Raw genomic sequence first — 12,437 nt, forward strand, 5'->3', positions numbered from 1 at the left:
TGATATACATTTCCAGCATACATGCTATTCAGTACCAACAACACTGGGCTATGGCTAATTATGCCCCGAGCTTTGGCTAAAGGTGATATAGAACTACACTTTCTCTCCATATCAGTGTGCATCTGGTGAACTGTGCTAGAATTCCATTATTTACACGTCCAGGGTATGTAATTCCTTTGGCTTCTCCTCGCCAAACTGTCAGCACTCCGAGTGCTTTGGAGGCTGTGCGGTCAGCTGTCAGGTGGAAGGCTACCGGTGAACCTTCTGGAAGGGCTTCAGAGAGGATGCTGGAGCCGGCTGTTGATTTGAATTAAACCGTCCAATTTATGCTCATTTATGCTAATTGGACTCGGGCCACAGACATGAATTCGGGGGGGAGCGTCAGTTCAGTTGTGGGAGCTTGGGGGCACGGAGCGCAGGACGGAGTTTGGTGACTCGCAGGAGGTCCAGTGGCGCTTGGCCTGAGCGTGTTCAGCTCGCAGAAATGGCCAATTAGGACCGTCAGGCGGAGCTCCGTGAAGGTGGGGGCTGGGCGACAGGAGAGCGACCTCGCCGCCGTCGCCTTGGCGATGGCACAGACGGGCTCTGTCGCACCACAGAGAGCACCGCCCTTCACGGTGACATGAAGATCCTTTCAGATGACACACATGGGACATAGTGTCCTTAACAATGTCACACTACAGAGGGTTTACCCTGGGACGCGCCAGGAGGCCGGTGTACCTCAAGAAGAAAGGAGCCAATGAAATGCTCTCATGCAGCTCTCATGCATGCTCTCATGCATGCTCTCATGCAGCGCTTACCACTGTGCACTGAAAACAAATATTTACATTTATTCGCCACACATTTAACCCGGGTGCCTTGCAGCTTTAGCCATTAATTTGCCAAAACCCGACTCAATGGTACAACAGCAGTATCCCCCCAGGAATATGACCCAGTTGTATACCACATTCTTCACCACCAACGCTACCTGCTGCCTCTTATTATGCAAATGCGATGAAACCATGCAGCGAAATGTCATTGACTTCATTTGAATTTAATATAAATCGAAAGCCTTTGTCCATGTCTCAGGCATGCTGAACGTACCCGTGTACATGGATGCCCTCAACTTGCCTCTTAAAATGGATTTTCTGAAGAAACCACTCTAAACAATTATTGTTCATCTGTTTTCTTGTGGCTTTAACCCCACCCACCTCAACAACCCCCCCCAACCACCACCTCCACCACCCACCTATGGAAATATCTAGACAAGCACACGCTGATATGTGCATAAAATGCATCCGGGGGTAACGAATAAGGAGAAAAACAAGAAATAACAGCATGCCAAACAAACAAGGACAGGCTGGGGGGGGGGCCACACACCCCCAAAGGCAGCGAGTGGAGTGTGCCAACTGCAGATTCTCTTAACGAGCCACATTACTGCTTTGAACCGCGTCCTTTGTGCCCGCGCCAGGCTTCCCGGGGGTGAGTGTGGACTTCAGAGCGAAGAAGGAACAGCGGAGTGACTCTCGCTGTCTTTTAATCAGAAAAAAAAAACGGCTGGGTATGTATATTATTGTGACAGAATCACCAGTGCGCGCTTCAAAGAAAGGCACGCTTTTCTACCCATGGATACAAAGCGTTATTGCGTTGCTAAGCAACCCTACGCTCTTCTTTACCCCATCCAAATTACCTGGCTTACCTACCTTAATACACAAAAAGCATGAAGTTTAGAAAAAACACCCAGAGTAAACTGTTTAAACACACACAGAATGGACAACTAAGATAAACACAACCAGAGCAAATATTTTAACTAAATGCACCCAGAACTCACAGTGCGAGGAAACACAGTTTGCACTAACAGCAAGTCAGAAGCAGTAAAAATCTGTACAAGGGGATCTAGCAGCTTACTAAACTAAATATTAACTTGAATAATACTAACACTGCACAGAACACCAAATTATTCACACGTAATTGTATATTAAAAAAGCCTTTTCTGCATCAGCATTTATATTAAAAAAAGAAGCAATTCAGTCTATCATGCTAGATGCTGCATTCTGCTTTACCTCTGTATTTAATAACAGCTCCACCAGCTCATACTGTAATAAAGAGCAATCAATGTAAATTTTAACCCAGGAGTCATTATTTCCTCATTTGTGTGTTCAGGGCATACTGATCGATTACATGCCACAATAACAAGCACCAGAGCAATCTAATTCCCAGATAAAATGGGCTCCCTATCCTAGGCTCTGCCATCCATCCAAAAGTGAATTTCATTCTCATGACCACACTCAGCAGGGTGATCCCGTTGGTCCAAGGACTCTGCAGATCCCTCTGGATCCCCTAAGCCCATTTGGATGGGATCACCAGACAGCAATCCACCACAGTCATATAGAGTCAGGCTTTCTGAATTCCTAACCAGACACACATATAGCTAGATCACTGCTGCTGGTTTTCATTCATAGCCATTCATCCGCTCTACTGCTTTTGGGTCATGGCGTTTTTCTATAAGCAATGCTTTTGTCCAAAATGTTTGTCAAAGCGCTGAAAATTTGCGAATAAAGTGAAGATGTGGTCGCATCAAGGGTACTGAACCCTTATTCTGAAGATTTCCTCAGAAAGTTTCTTCTGAACACTTCTGGAAAATTCCTTTGAAATCCTGCTCAGAACACTTCTTCTAAACAGCTCTCTGAACACTTCTTCAGAACATTCCCTTCTGAACACCTCTTCAGGATTCAAAATGAGAAAAGCTGCTCAAGACAAAAGTTACTCAGCTGAGAGAGAGAGAGAGAGACAGAGGCCCATCCTGTAATTATGATCAGAGGACACTGGTCTAATTGAAAACTTGAGCAGCTTTTAAAGCCTCTTTCAGTATCTCCTATCAGCTTCCTGCTCCTCCCCCACTCCACACCCCCGCCAGTCATGGCCGTTCCTCAGACACAGGGGACACCAAGCATAAGGCGGCCAGCCGCTGTCTGGTACCGACCCCTTCAATCCCAACAGCACCTGCACTCACAGGCAGGGACACATGAACCTTTTTTGTTTTGGCCCAAGGACCGTACCGCCCCCTTTCTAGAGACTGTCTACTGAATTAAACATCTCTTTAAAAGCAAGGTAGACTAGACCTCAGCCACAGTAGAACAAATTCAAGAGGGGGGGTCAACGTGACTATCGTGTCCGGCGGTGGAAAAAAAAAAATTAGAATGTGGGAGAAGAGCTGAAGGACTCCTCTCTGACCACCTGCATGCCACAGCGAAGGTGCAACTGCTTCATAAACGCACATGAATACCCCAACGATGCGCTCGTCTTCCATACATCTCGGAATCAGACCTAATTTCCCCTTTGACACTAACTCGGACCTAGGGGTGCGTGTCTTGTGGACGAGTAAAAGCAAACCTCCAAGTCGGCTTTGGAAACCCCAGAAGAAAAAAACCCAAAGGCTGGGCTGAAATGCAGAGACAACAGCAGATTAATTTGCATTATTAATGTCAGGGGACCTGTGAGGGCATGGGAAAACCCATATCATTCTTTTTGATCCATTTTTCATCACTGGTGGATTCCCAGTGCTTAGAAAGCACAGACACAGAAATTTCAGGCCAAGAGGGAGGTGAATTGATTCTTTTCGATGTGTAAAGAGGCTGTGTGAACGTGCACCTGTGTCTTTGATACTACCGGCCATGGAGTTACAGCCCTGTGCCTTGGCAGGTAACCTTAAATGCACATGCTGTATCAAAGCATTCCAGGAAGCATTAAAACGGCCATCAACAGCACCTAGAAATACAGCAGCAGTCCCGCGGGAAATAAATCCCAGCCGCGACTCTTCGTCTGATCTTCGGAGTGTCATATCGTGAAACTGATTAAACGCTCCAGCCCGACGAAATGGGCCACGTCTATCTCTCCGGCAGGAAGCGGCACGATACGCGGACCGGGGGGCGAGAGATTAGCGCGCGACTCGCCTGAAAGCGAGCCGGAAATGAAAGTGCCCCACCCGGGAGAGCGGGGTGCCGAGGCTGGCGGTGGGCACATCCGCTCCCCTTTGTGCCCGTGGGTAACTGACACTGGCGAGGCCGGCAGCTGTGGAGACATGCTGGCTTTGTTCTCTGTTCTGGGCGGCTGTAAACAACGGAGTGGCAGAAGGCAGCCATACTAGCTGGCGGGAAAAAACATTACGTCAGGTCGTAATCACTGCGGTAATACAGGAAATGGTGCTTATGGGACTGTCACTGGGAACACTGGGCACTCGATCATCCAACACGTTTGTCACTGTACCAAGACTCTCATCAGCTGTCATGGCTAAATGTTACCTGTGCTGTATTTTACAACTGATTCATTGTTTTTTATTTTTTATTTGTTTTGGAAGGGGATTTGGGTGACCTGTATTTGGAACCTCCGGTATCAGGGCTTTACAGATCAGTAATGGTCCCCACTCTGTGTGTGCACATTTAGCATGTTCTCCCCATGCCTGGATATTCTCCCACAGTCCACCGAACTAGTAAATCTAAATTTCTCATATAAATTGCTAATATATGTGAGTGTCGTCCTTAGAGAGACTGGCATCCCATCCAGGGTATCCCCTGCCTCATGCCCTCTGCTTCCCGGGTTAGAACCCTGTACTGGGGAAGTACTTATGGATGGTCATGGATCTTTATGGATGGATGCCGGATCAATGGTACAAAAGGTTTAGGTATCCAACTATCCAACTATTGGTGGGACATTGCTCTACACAAATGCTGAGCCAGGAAAACGGCAGAACCAGACAAAGAAAATCGAGGGATTTCATCACGAAGGGGGTGATTCCTCATAATCGGTCTGTACACGTGAGGACACCATGGCACGGTACAGACGGCTTGGCCGCAGCACACGACACCCGCCGGGTCGATGACATCCTGCCGCTGGACTGAACTCGGTCAGGCTGGGCAGGGGCTCTGGCCGGTGTGCAGAGCGTAATTAGCGCCGGGCCAATGGCACAGCACATCAGCTATTAAATGTACATCCATATCCATTTAACAAACCTGTGCTTCGCCGCAGACGCTACAGCGTGGAAATCTTTTTCCGGAGCGATTGTCGAGGATGACTGAGAGAACAAATGGAGCGAGGCCAGACCCAGGAAACGGCTGCTTGCACTACAGCAAACACCATCCCCTTTCGTTTTGTCAGCAGCAGGAATCCCTATTCAGGGGAATTCGACGCACCGCGGGGGAGAAGCTCTGTACATGTAAGCATATATAGTGAGACAGGGGGCCTAAATCAATTGGCCATCCCCACAATGCAATTCTCTTACTTCATGAATAACATTACAATATAGCATTGCTTTTTTAATCTGCGAACACCTCCATTCAAAAATAGTTGCATACTCTACAAGCCACATATGTGACTGCATGTTGGCTACAGCTGCTACAACGCTTTGAGTGATGCTTACTACCTATGGCCGGCAGGAGCGCCTCCTCCTGGCCCACCACGGCATTGGCACGTTGTACAGAATGAGAACCACTGGATCTCTTCCCAATCCTGAGTCTGGAAACTTGCCAGGAAGAATCAGCATCCATCCAGATAAAAGATCAAAATAAGGATTGTCATTCTGGAAGAGGCAGGGATGCTGAGGGGACTGGAATTAGCGCCACGTGGAAAAGGACACAGCTTCACGTCGCGATTGATCAGGAGGCACCATCTTCATGCTTGGCCGTTAATGTGATTTGTCTCCTGTTAGGTTAAAAGCGATCAATCTGCCAGCCCGGGGCAGAGGTGAGAAAAGGCTCCCAGAAACACCTGTCTGTCTGCCAGGAAACGGCTACTTGAAAGCCCGCCCATGTGGTCAAAGCACCATGAGCATTCGATTGCCGTGTGAACCGAAATCGCTCAAAAGCAGCCAGACCAGCACTGTAATGAAAGCACTATTTCATCTGCCTGTGATGTCACTCCAAGAGGCCGAGGTATGACTGATCTACTTATGCCTCCCTCTTCATCCAGACACCGACGCAATTAAGCGCGACAAAAGCAGCCCGGCATCTGTTTCAGCCTGATTTTTTCGTCTTTTTTTCATTATGCAGCCGGATCTACAGCAAGCTGGTAGCATAATCAGATTATTCCGCATTCATCAAATTTCAGGCTTACAGTGTCCTCTGACTGAAATAAAGCTTTTTTTTTTAAACAAAATGGAAATCTTCCATATTAATTATATTCCCTATCGAATTAGATTTCGATAGGAAAACGAATTGTTTGCCCGTTAAACTAATTTGCTAGTATGGGACACGCAGATGCATTACATTGCTGATTAATGGAGGTCATCCTGGAATGAGATGACCTTCACTTCCTCCTGGGGATTACATTGGACCACAATTACAGGAGAGCTGTGAACAGACCATCACTTTACATTCACACAGTATTCTGTACACTGTGCGGCTCATTTACACCCTGAAAGGTCCTTGTATCAGCACCTCTGAATGCTTGGCCCATACGACCACATGTCAGTATATGTTCGATATGAAAAATGTATCGCTTCTGGCCAATGAAAACAGCGTCCACTTTTTCACGATCGTGGGTTTTTACTATGGATGGAATACACCCATTTTCCCATCTTCCGACAGCGTTTGACATCAAATTGTCCAATGAAAAGATGTTTCATGAAGTCATCCATTGAACTAGTATATTTGTACTACTTTCTATGGATCACTTTATATCGCTAATTTTGTTGGTATTTACGTTGATAGCTAGATTGCTAGCTAATTAACACCAATTGTGAATATAAAGCGAGATCAGTTCGTGTCTTGTCAAAAATGATATATTTGCCTCGCTGACAACACTCCACATAAGTCCATGTAAAACATTAAACCCTTCACTGACAACCGTGTAAAGATTTCTATTGCTGGTACCAATGGCATCTCATTACCTTGTTTTAGGTTTATATTGTGAAGTAGTTTCTAAGAAGATGTGTTTTCTCCACGCTTGTGAAATAAGCATCTTTGGAGATCTTTATCCAGCAGACATTTATCCACTGTAAACTAACGCCAACCCTAAGCCCCCCGCGACCTTGAATAAGAAAGTGACTTGATGAATGGCTGGGTTGATATGTATTTTCAATGTTAATAAGACATAGGTATGACAGCGTGAGAGCACCCTCCTGGCGGGTCAGCGTGAGAGCGCCCTCCTGGCGGGTCAGCGTATGGGCGCCCTCCTGGCGGGTCAGCTAGTGGGCGCCCTCCTGGCGGGTCAGCGTGAGAGCGCCCTCCTGGCGGGTCAGCGTGTGGGCGCCCTCCTGGCGGGTCAGCTTGTGGGCGCCCTCCTGGAGGGTCAGCGTGTGGGCGCCCTCCTGGCGGGTCAGCGTGAGAGCGCCCTCCTGGCGGGTCAGCGTGAGAGCGCCCTCCTGGCGGGTCAGCGTGTGGGCGCCCTCCTGGCGGGTCAGCGTGTGGGCGCCCTCCTGGCGGGTCAGCGTGAGGGCGCCCTCCTGGCGGGTCAGCGTGTGGGCGACCTCCTGGCGGGTCAGCGTGTGGGCGCCCTCCTGGCGGGTCAGCGTGTGGGCGCCCGTGCCATTGGACCCGCGCTTTGACAGAAGGCGCCGCTCTTTCTCCGTCATCGTCATTTTGACCCCTCCTGGTTCCTTCATTAGAATGAATCCCAGGGGGGAGAGAAGAACAGAAAACACACAGCGCCTACATCTGGGGGCCTGTCACTCACCGTCACCACGGCGACCTGTCCCCATCACCGCGCGGCGAGGTGAAGCAGCGTGGCGGGTGGGCTGAGACCGTCGTTCGTTAGCCTCTCGCTGAGAGTGACTCGCGCTACAGTCGGGACAAGGGGGAGGGGGGAGGGTTTAACAAAGGAAATATTAGAATATTTCTGTGTGTGTACACACAGCACACACACACAGACACACACACGCATGCACACAGACACACACACACACAGAGACACACGCACGCACGCACGCACACACGCGCTGCTGCTTCTGAGACCCCGTCCCTGCTGTCAGAGCAGCTGTCGTGTTTCAAGCCTTTGAAGGGGAGACGACTGCTGCCTCAGCAATGTCACCCCCCCCCCCCCCCACACACACACACACACACACACACACACTTTCTCACTCTCTCTCCCTCCGTGTGTCATTCTCTCCCGTTACCCCTTTCCCGGCCACCTTTTTTCTCCTCCTCCCAATCTGTTTCCTTCCCCCATCTATTCTCCCACCCCCTTCTCTCTAACAAAATGAGCTTTGGTTGCATGACATAAAAGCAGGACTGCTAAAGCATCACAATAGTCCGGTGTAGGGGGGAGGGGCTTCCACATGTGAGGGGCGGGGCCCTGTCAGGTGATAAGCCCATTGGTTCACTCCCTCTTGCCTTTGTTACTGCACTGATTTTCCTTGGCCCCATAACCACGCCCAGAGCCTGGAGCCGGACCTGGCACCCAGGACCCAAGACCCTAGAGTGTCTCCTTTGATTCTGAATAGCCTATCTCTTGTTGTGTTCTGCCTCACTCTGTACCAAAGAACTGTTCCCCTTCTCTTCTTCACACCTCTTGTTCCTCATCCTGCACGGTTTTTAAAATAATAATCAAAACAACAACAGGATGCAGGGTGGACGGGCCTCTTCCCGAGACTGACACCAGGCCGTGATCGTTTTGGACGATGGGCTGATGGACAGAATGAAAAAAAAAGGGAAAGTTAAATAGGTTGGCGTTCACTGGTTTTCTGTGGCAGACCAAACCAGGCACTTAGCACAGCAGCGCCCCCCCCCCCCCCCCGCCCATATACCCATGGCCCATTTCTCTGATTCAGATGAGTGAGCACAGGGGGTACTTGCTGATTTTATTAAATTGAATTTCTCCCTGTCTTTGCGTGTTTTTCACACCGTGTACGTGTTTTCACACCTCCTGTCTCACAGTAACCGCACAGCGTGCCTTCTGCGCACAGCCAGGTCCGCCTGTGTCCGCCTGTTCCTACTGAGAGCCTGTGCTCGCTGAGCCCATATCAGTCAGGATCTATCTGAGCTTGGCATCTCTGACAGAGATACTCTTACAAATATGTTTTTCACTGTTTACCGCTGAGAGCCACTAAAATTACATCGTTTAACAGTATCCCCCCCCCCAACCGCCAAATGTTCTCCACCTCTCCATCTTCCATTCTTGGCTCCTCCACCCCTCTCTCCATCTCTCAGTCTCGCACTCTCTTCCCCTCCATCCTGCATCTCCTTTCTCCCTGCTGTGGACGGGCTGCTCTCCAAGGTGCTGAATCCTCTAGAGGAACACCGTTCCTATTGTGCGTTAATGGCCGAGCATTAAGACGTGTGTAATTATGAGCAGGTGGTGGATCTCTGGTGCCGCCCTGCTGGCTTCAGCTTTGCCCACTCTTGCCATACTTCTCCTGGCCTTCTGACCATTTACTGGCAGTCTCCTCTTCTCTTCTTTTGCACAGAGCAGGGCGTTTGAAGCTTGGGAGGATGAATTCACCATTTGATGAAGTTAAAGGAGTGTTACGGAGGAGGGATTAGGATGTTGTGAATTACATGATATATACCCTAGAGCTCTGTCTTGATTTGTCACCTGACCACACCTATTTCCCCTCAGCTCCTGATATCACGAACAGCCTCGAGCACATCTTGGACTCACATGAAAATGGCTACATCTTTGGAACTCAGCCAGGCAGGACTCCTAAACATCCCCCACACACAGAATGGCAGGCTGCATATGAACAGAAGAGCAGACGAAGCCCAAGCATGACGGGCATAACAGAGTAAGGATCACACATAACGTGCCCCAGATACACCCAGCATCAAGGAGCGGGGGAGACTCCCGAAAGCAAGAGGTCATGAATCCAAGATAAACAGATGGCCCCTGCCGGAAAGGACATGCCTGACTCCTGACCCCGTCCAGCCGGAAAGGACACGTCTGATTCCTGACCCCGTCCCGCCGGAAAGGACACGCCTGACTCCCGACCCCGTCCCGCCGGAAAGGACACGTCTGACTCCCGACCCCGTCCCGCCGGAAAGGACACGCCTGACTCCCGACCCCGTCCCGCCGGAAAGGACACGCCTGACTCCTGACCCCCCTGCCGGAAAGGACACGTCTGACTCCCGACCCCGTCCAGCCGGAAAGGACATGCCTGACTCCTGACCCCCCTGCCGGAAAGGACATGCCTGACTCCTGACCCCGTCCCGCCGGAAAGGACACGTCTGACTCCCGACCCCCCTGCCGGAAAGGACACGTCTGACTCCCGACCCCGTCCAGCCGGAAAGGACATGCCTGACTCCTGACCCCCCTGCCGGAAAGGACACGTCTGAATCCTGACCCTGTCCCGCCGGAAAGGACATGCCTGACTCCTGACCCCGTCGCGCCGGAAAGGACATGCCTGACTCCTGACCCCCCTGCCGGAAAGGACATGTCTGACTCCTGACCCCCCGGCTAACTGCTCTGGATGAGCCAGCATGTAGGATGTGGCTGCACGTTCTCACCATATGAAACCCAGGACACACGGCTTCTCAGATAAACAACATGACCAGCCCAACCATTTTCGGGGCCCTAAGCAAAATTTGATTAACCTAGTTGTCATTTGTCACCTTCCTTCCCGGTCAGACAGGCTGATCAGATGGGGGCGCCCCCTGCTGGTCGCCAGGCCCTTAGCAGTCATGGTTTGCTTGTGCCTTGGGCCAGCCCTGATTATTAGAGTATTAGAAGAACTGGATGTGTGTAAGGAAAACAGAGAACGACTAGATGAGTGACAGTGAGGAGGGGGGGGCTGCTGTATCGTTTGAACACTTAAAATACCTTTGGCAAGTACCATCCATCCATCTGTCCCCTTGCAACAGCTGGTTATCTGCCGCAGGATCAAGACGAGCCTGGAGTCCATCCCAGGAAGCTGCAGGGACGCCGTGGACAGGACGCTGACAGCTGTGATATAGTCCTCCACTGCCTGCATGTTTACCCTGTCACTGCATCTTTATTAAGTATTCTCAATTTGGTTTTATTTTTCCCCCATAAATAAGTCTACCTTTGCTGGCTGTCCGTGGCCTGTTCGCATGATGACTGCAGGGAGTTAAACCAGCACTTAGCACGGACGCATTAATATTTACGAACTTCCAAAAGGTTACGTTATGCTATGCTTTTCTGGGTTGCCTGCAATTACAAATTCATGTAAATTTTCTCTCTCCCTCCATGCATTGCAACTGGGTAAAGCAATTTAATTTTTAATCACAGCTAGACATTACAGTCAGTTAAGGAGCTAATTAAAAGACCGCATCACCATTAGCTTAAAAGGCTGATTTGCTACCTTTTCTGGGAAAAAAAATAGTGTTCCCTGCAAAAATAAATTCTACAAAAAGCCATTAGATAACAGCAGAGAGTCTAAGTATGTGTCCTCATTTAATGGAGCTATGCTCAGCTTGTATGAGCCATTTTTGATATTTCTGACCATTAATTAATGACTCCCTCTTTAAGGTATTCTCAAATTACAGTTATTCATTCTGAATATCAGGCAAATTAATGTACATTTTACTTGTGCAGTAGTCAGAAACAAATCTTCATGGCTTTACTATGGGATTTTTTAATGATTTAGAAATGTTAGCTTCAATGCACACGTATGGAAATCTCAGCTGGAAAGAACTGATTTGGAAGGACGGACAGACAGATGGAGGATAACGTTCCATCACACTAAGAAAAGGGCCTTTCAGGGGCTACAACTGCACTCTGTCTTTAGCATCTGCTAAAAAAGACAAGATGATGGTCGGCTAAGCAGACACCCGCTAATCAACGTTTAGCTCAAACTAATTAAAATGGAAAGTGAAACAGAATATATGACCCTTCCAGTATATATAGCAACATATTCAGCTAATTGCTTCTTTTTAATATATTCCTGTGTTTTTTTTTCAATTCTCTCTACTATTCCTTCATAATTCGATCTTGGTAACGTTGCCTCTCAAGCATGACAATAACTAAACTAAAATAGCTTTCCGGGTATGACCATTTGACCGAGTAAAGAAGCCTCTAATTAAATCTAAAACTTACTTTCAAAACTAATTAACAATAACTGCTACTGACATTCAGGTGCATGTTGGAAAATGAACCTGGAGAGAAACGGAAATGCCTGGCGAGTAATAATCCAAGTGCAGGGGGCCGTAATGGAGAAAGAACACAGATGAAACACTGATTACCGGGGTGTGAGGTTGTAAGTCCGCAGCACTAATGAAAGGGCCATCAATCGGTGAGAAATGAGAGATTTGGCAGACCAGCAGGGGGCGACATGGCACAATCACCTTAGCATGCATATTACTCTTATCATATCCATTACACCCCCATGCAGCATGGCAATTACAAATCAGCTCACAGGCCTGCTCTGGCGGACATATTCCGGGCATTCCCTGCCAATTCCCCAGAGCCAATTTAGTCAAATCCACACCTTTCCTGATGGTCACAGTTTTACGTCCTAAAGGGAAATCACCCTAATTAGCATGCTCGATATATTTAGGGCCAGAAGCAGCGCA

This window comes from Paramormyrops kingsleyae, chromosome 23, assembly GCF_048594095.1.
Source record: "Paramormyrops kingsleyae isolate MSU_618 chromosome 23, PKINGS_0.4, whole genome shotgun sequence".
Lineage (NCBI taxonomy): Eukaryota > Metazoa > Chordata > Actinopteri > Osteoglossiformes > Mormyridae > Paramormyrops > Paramormyrops kingsleyae.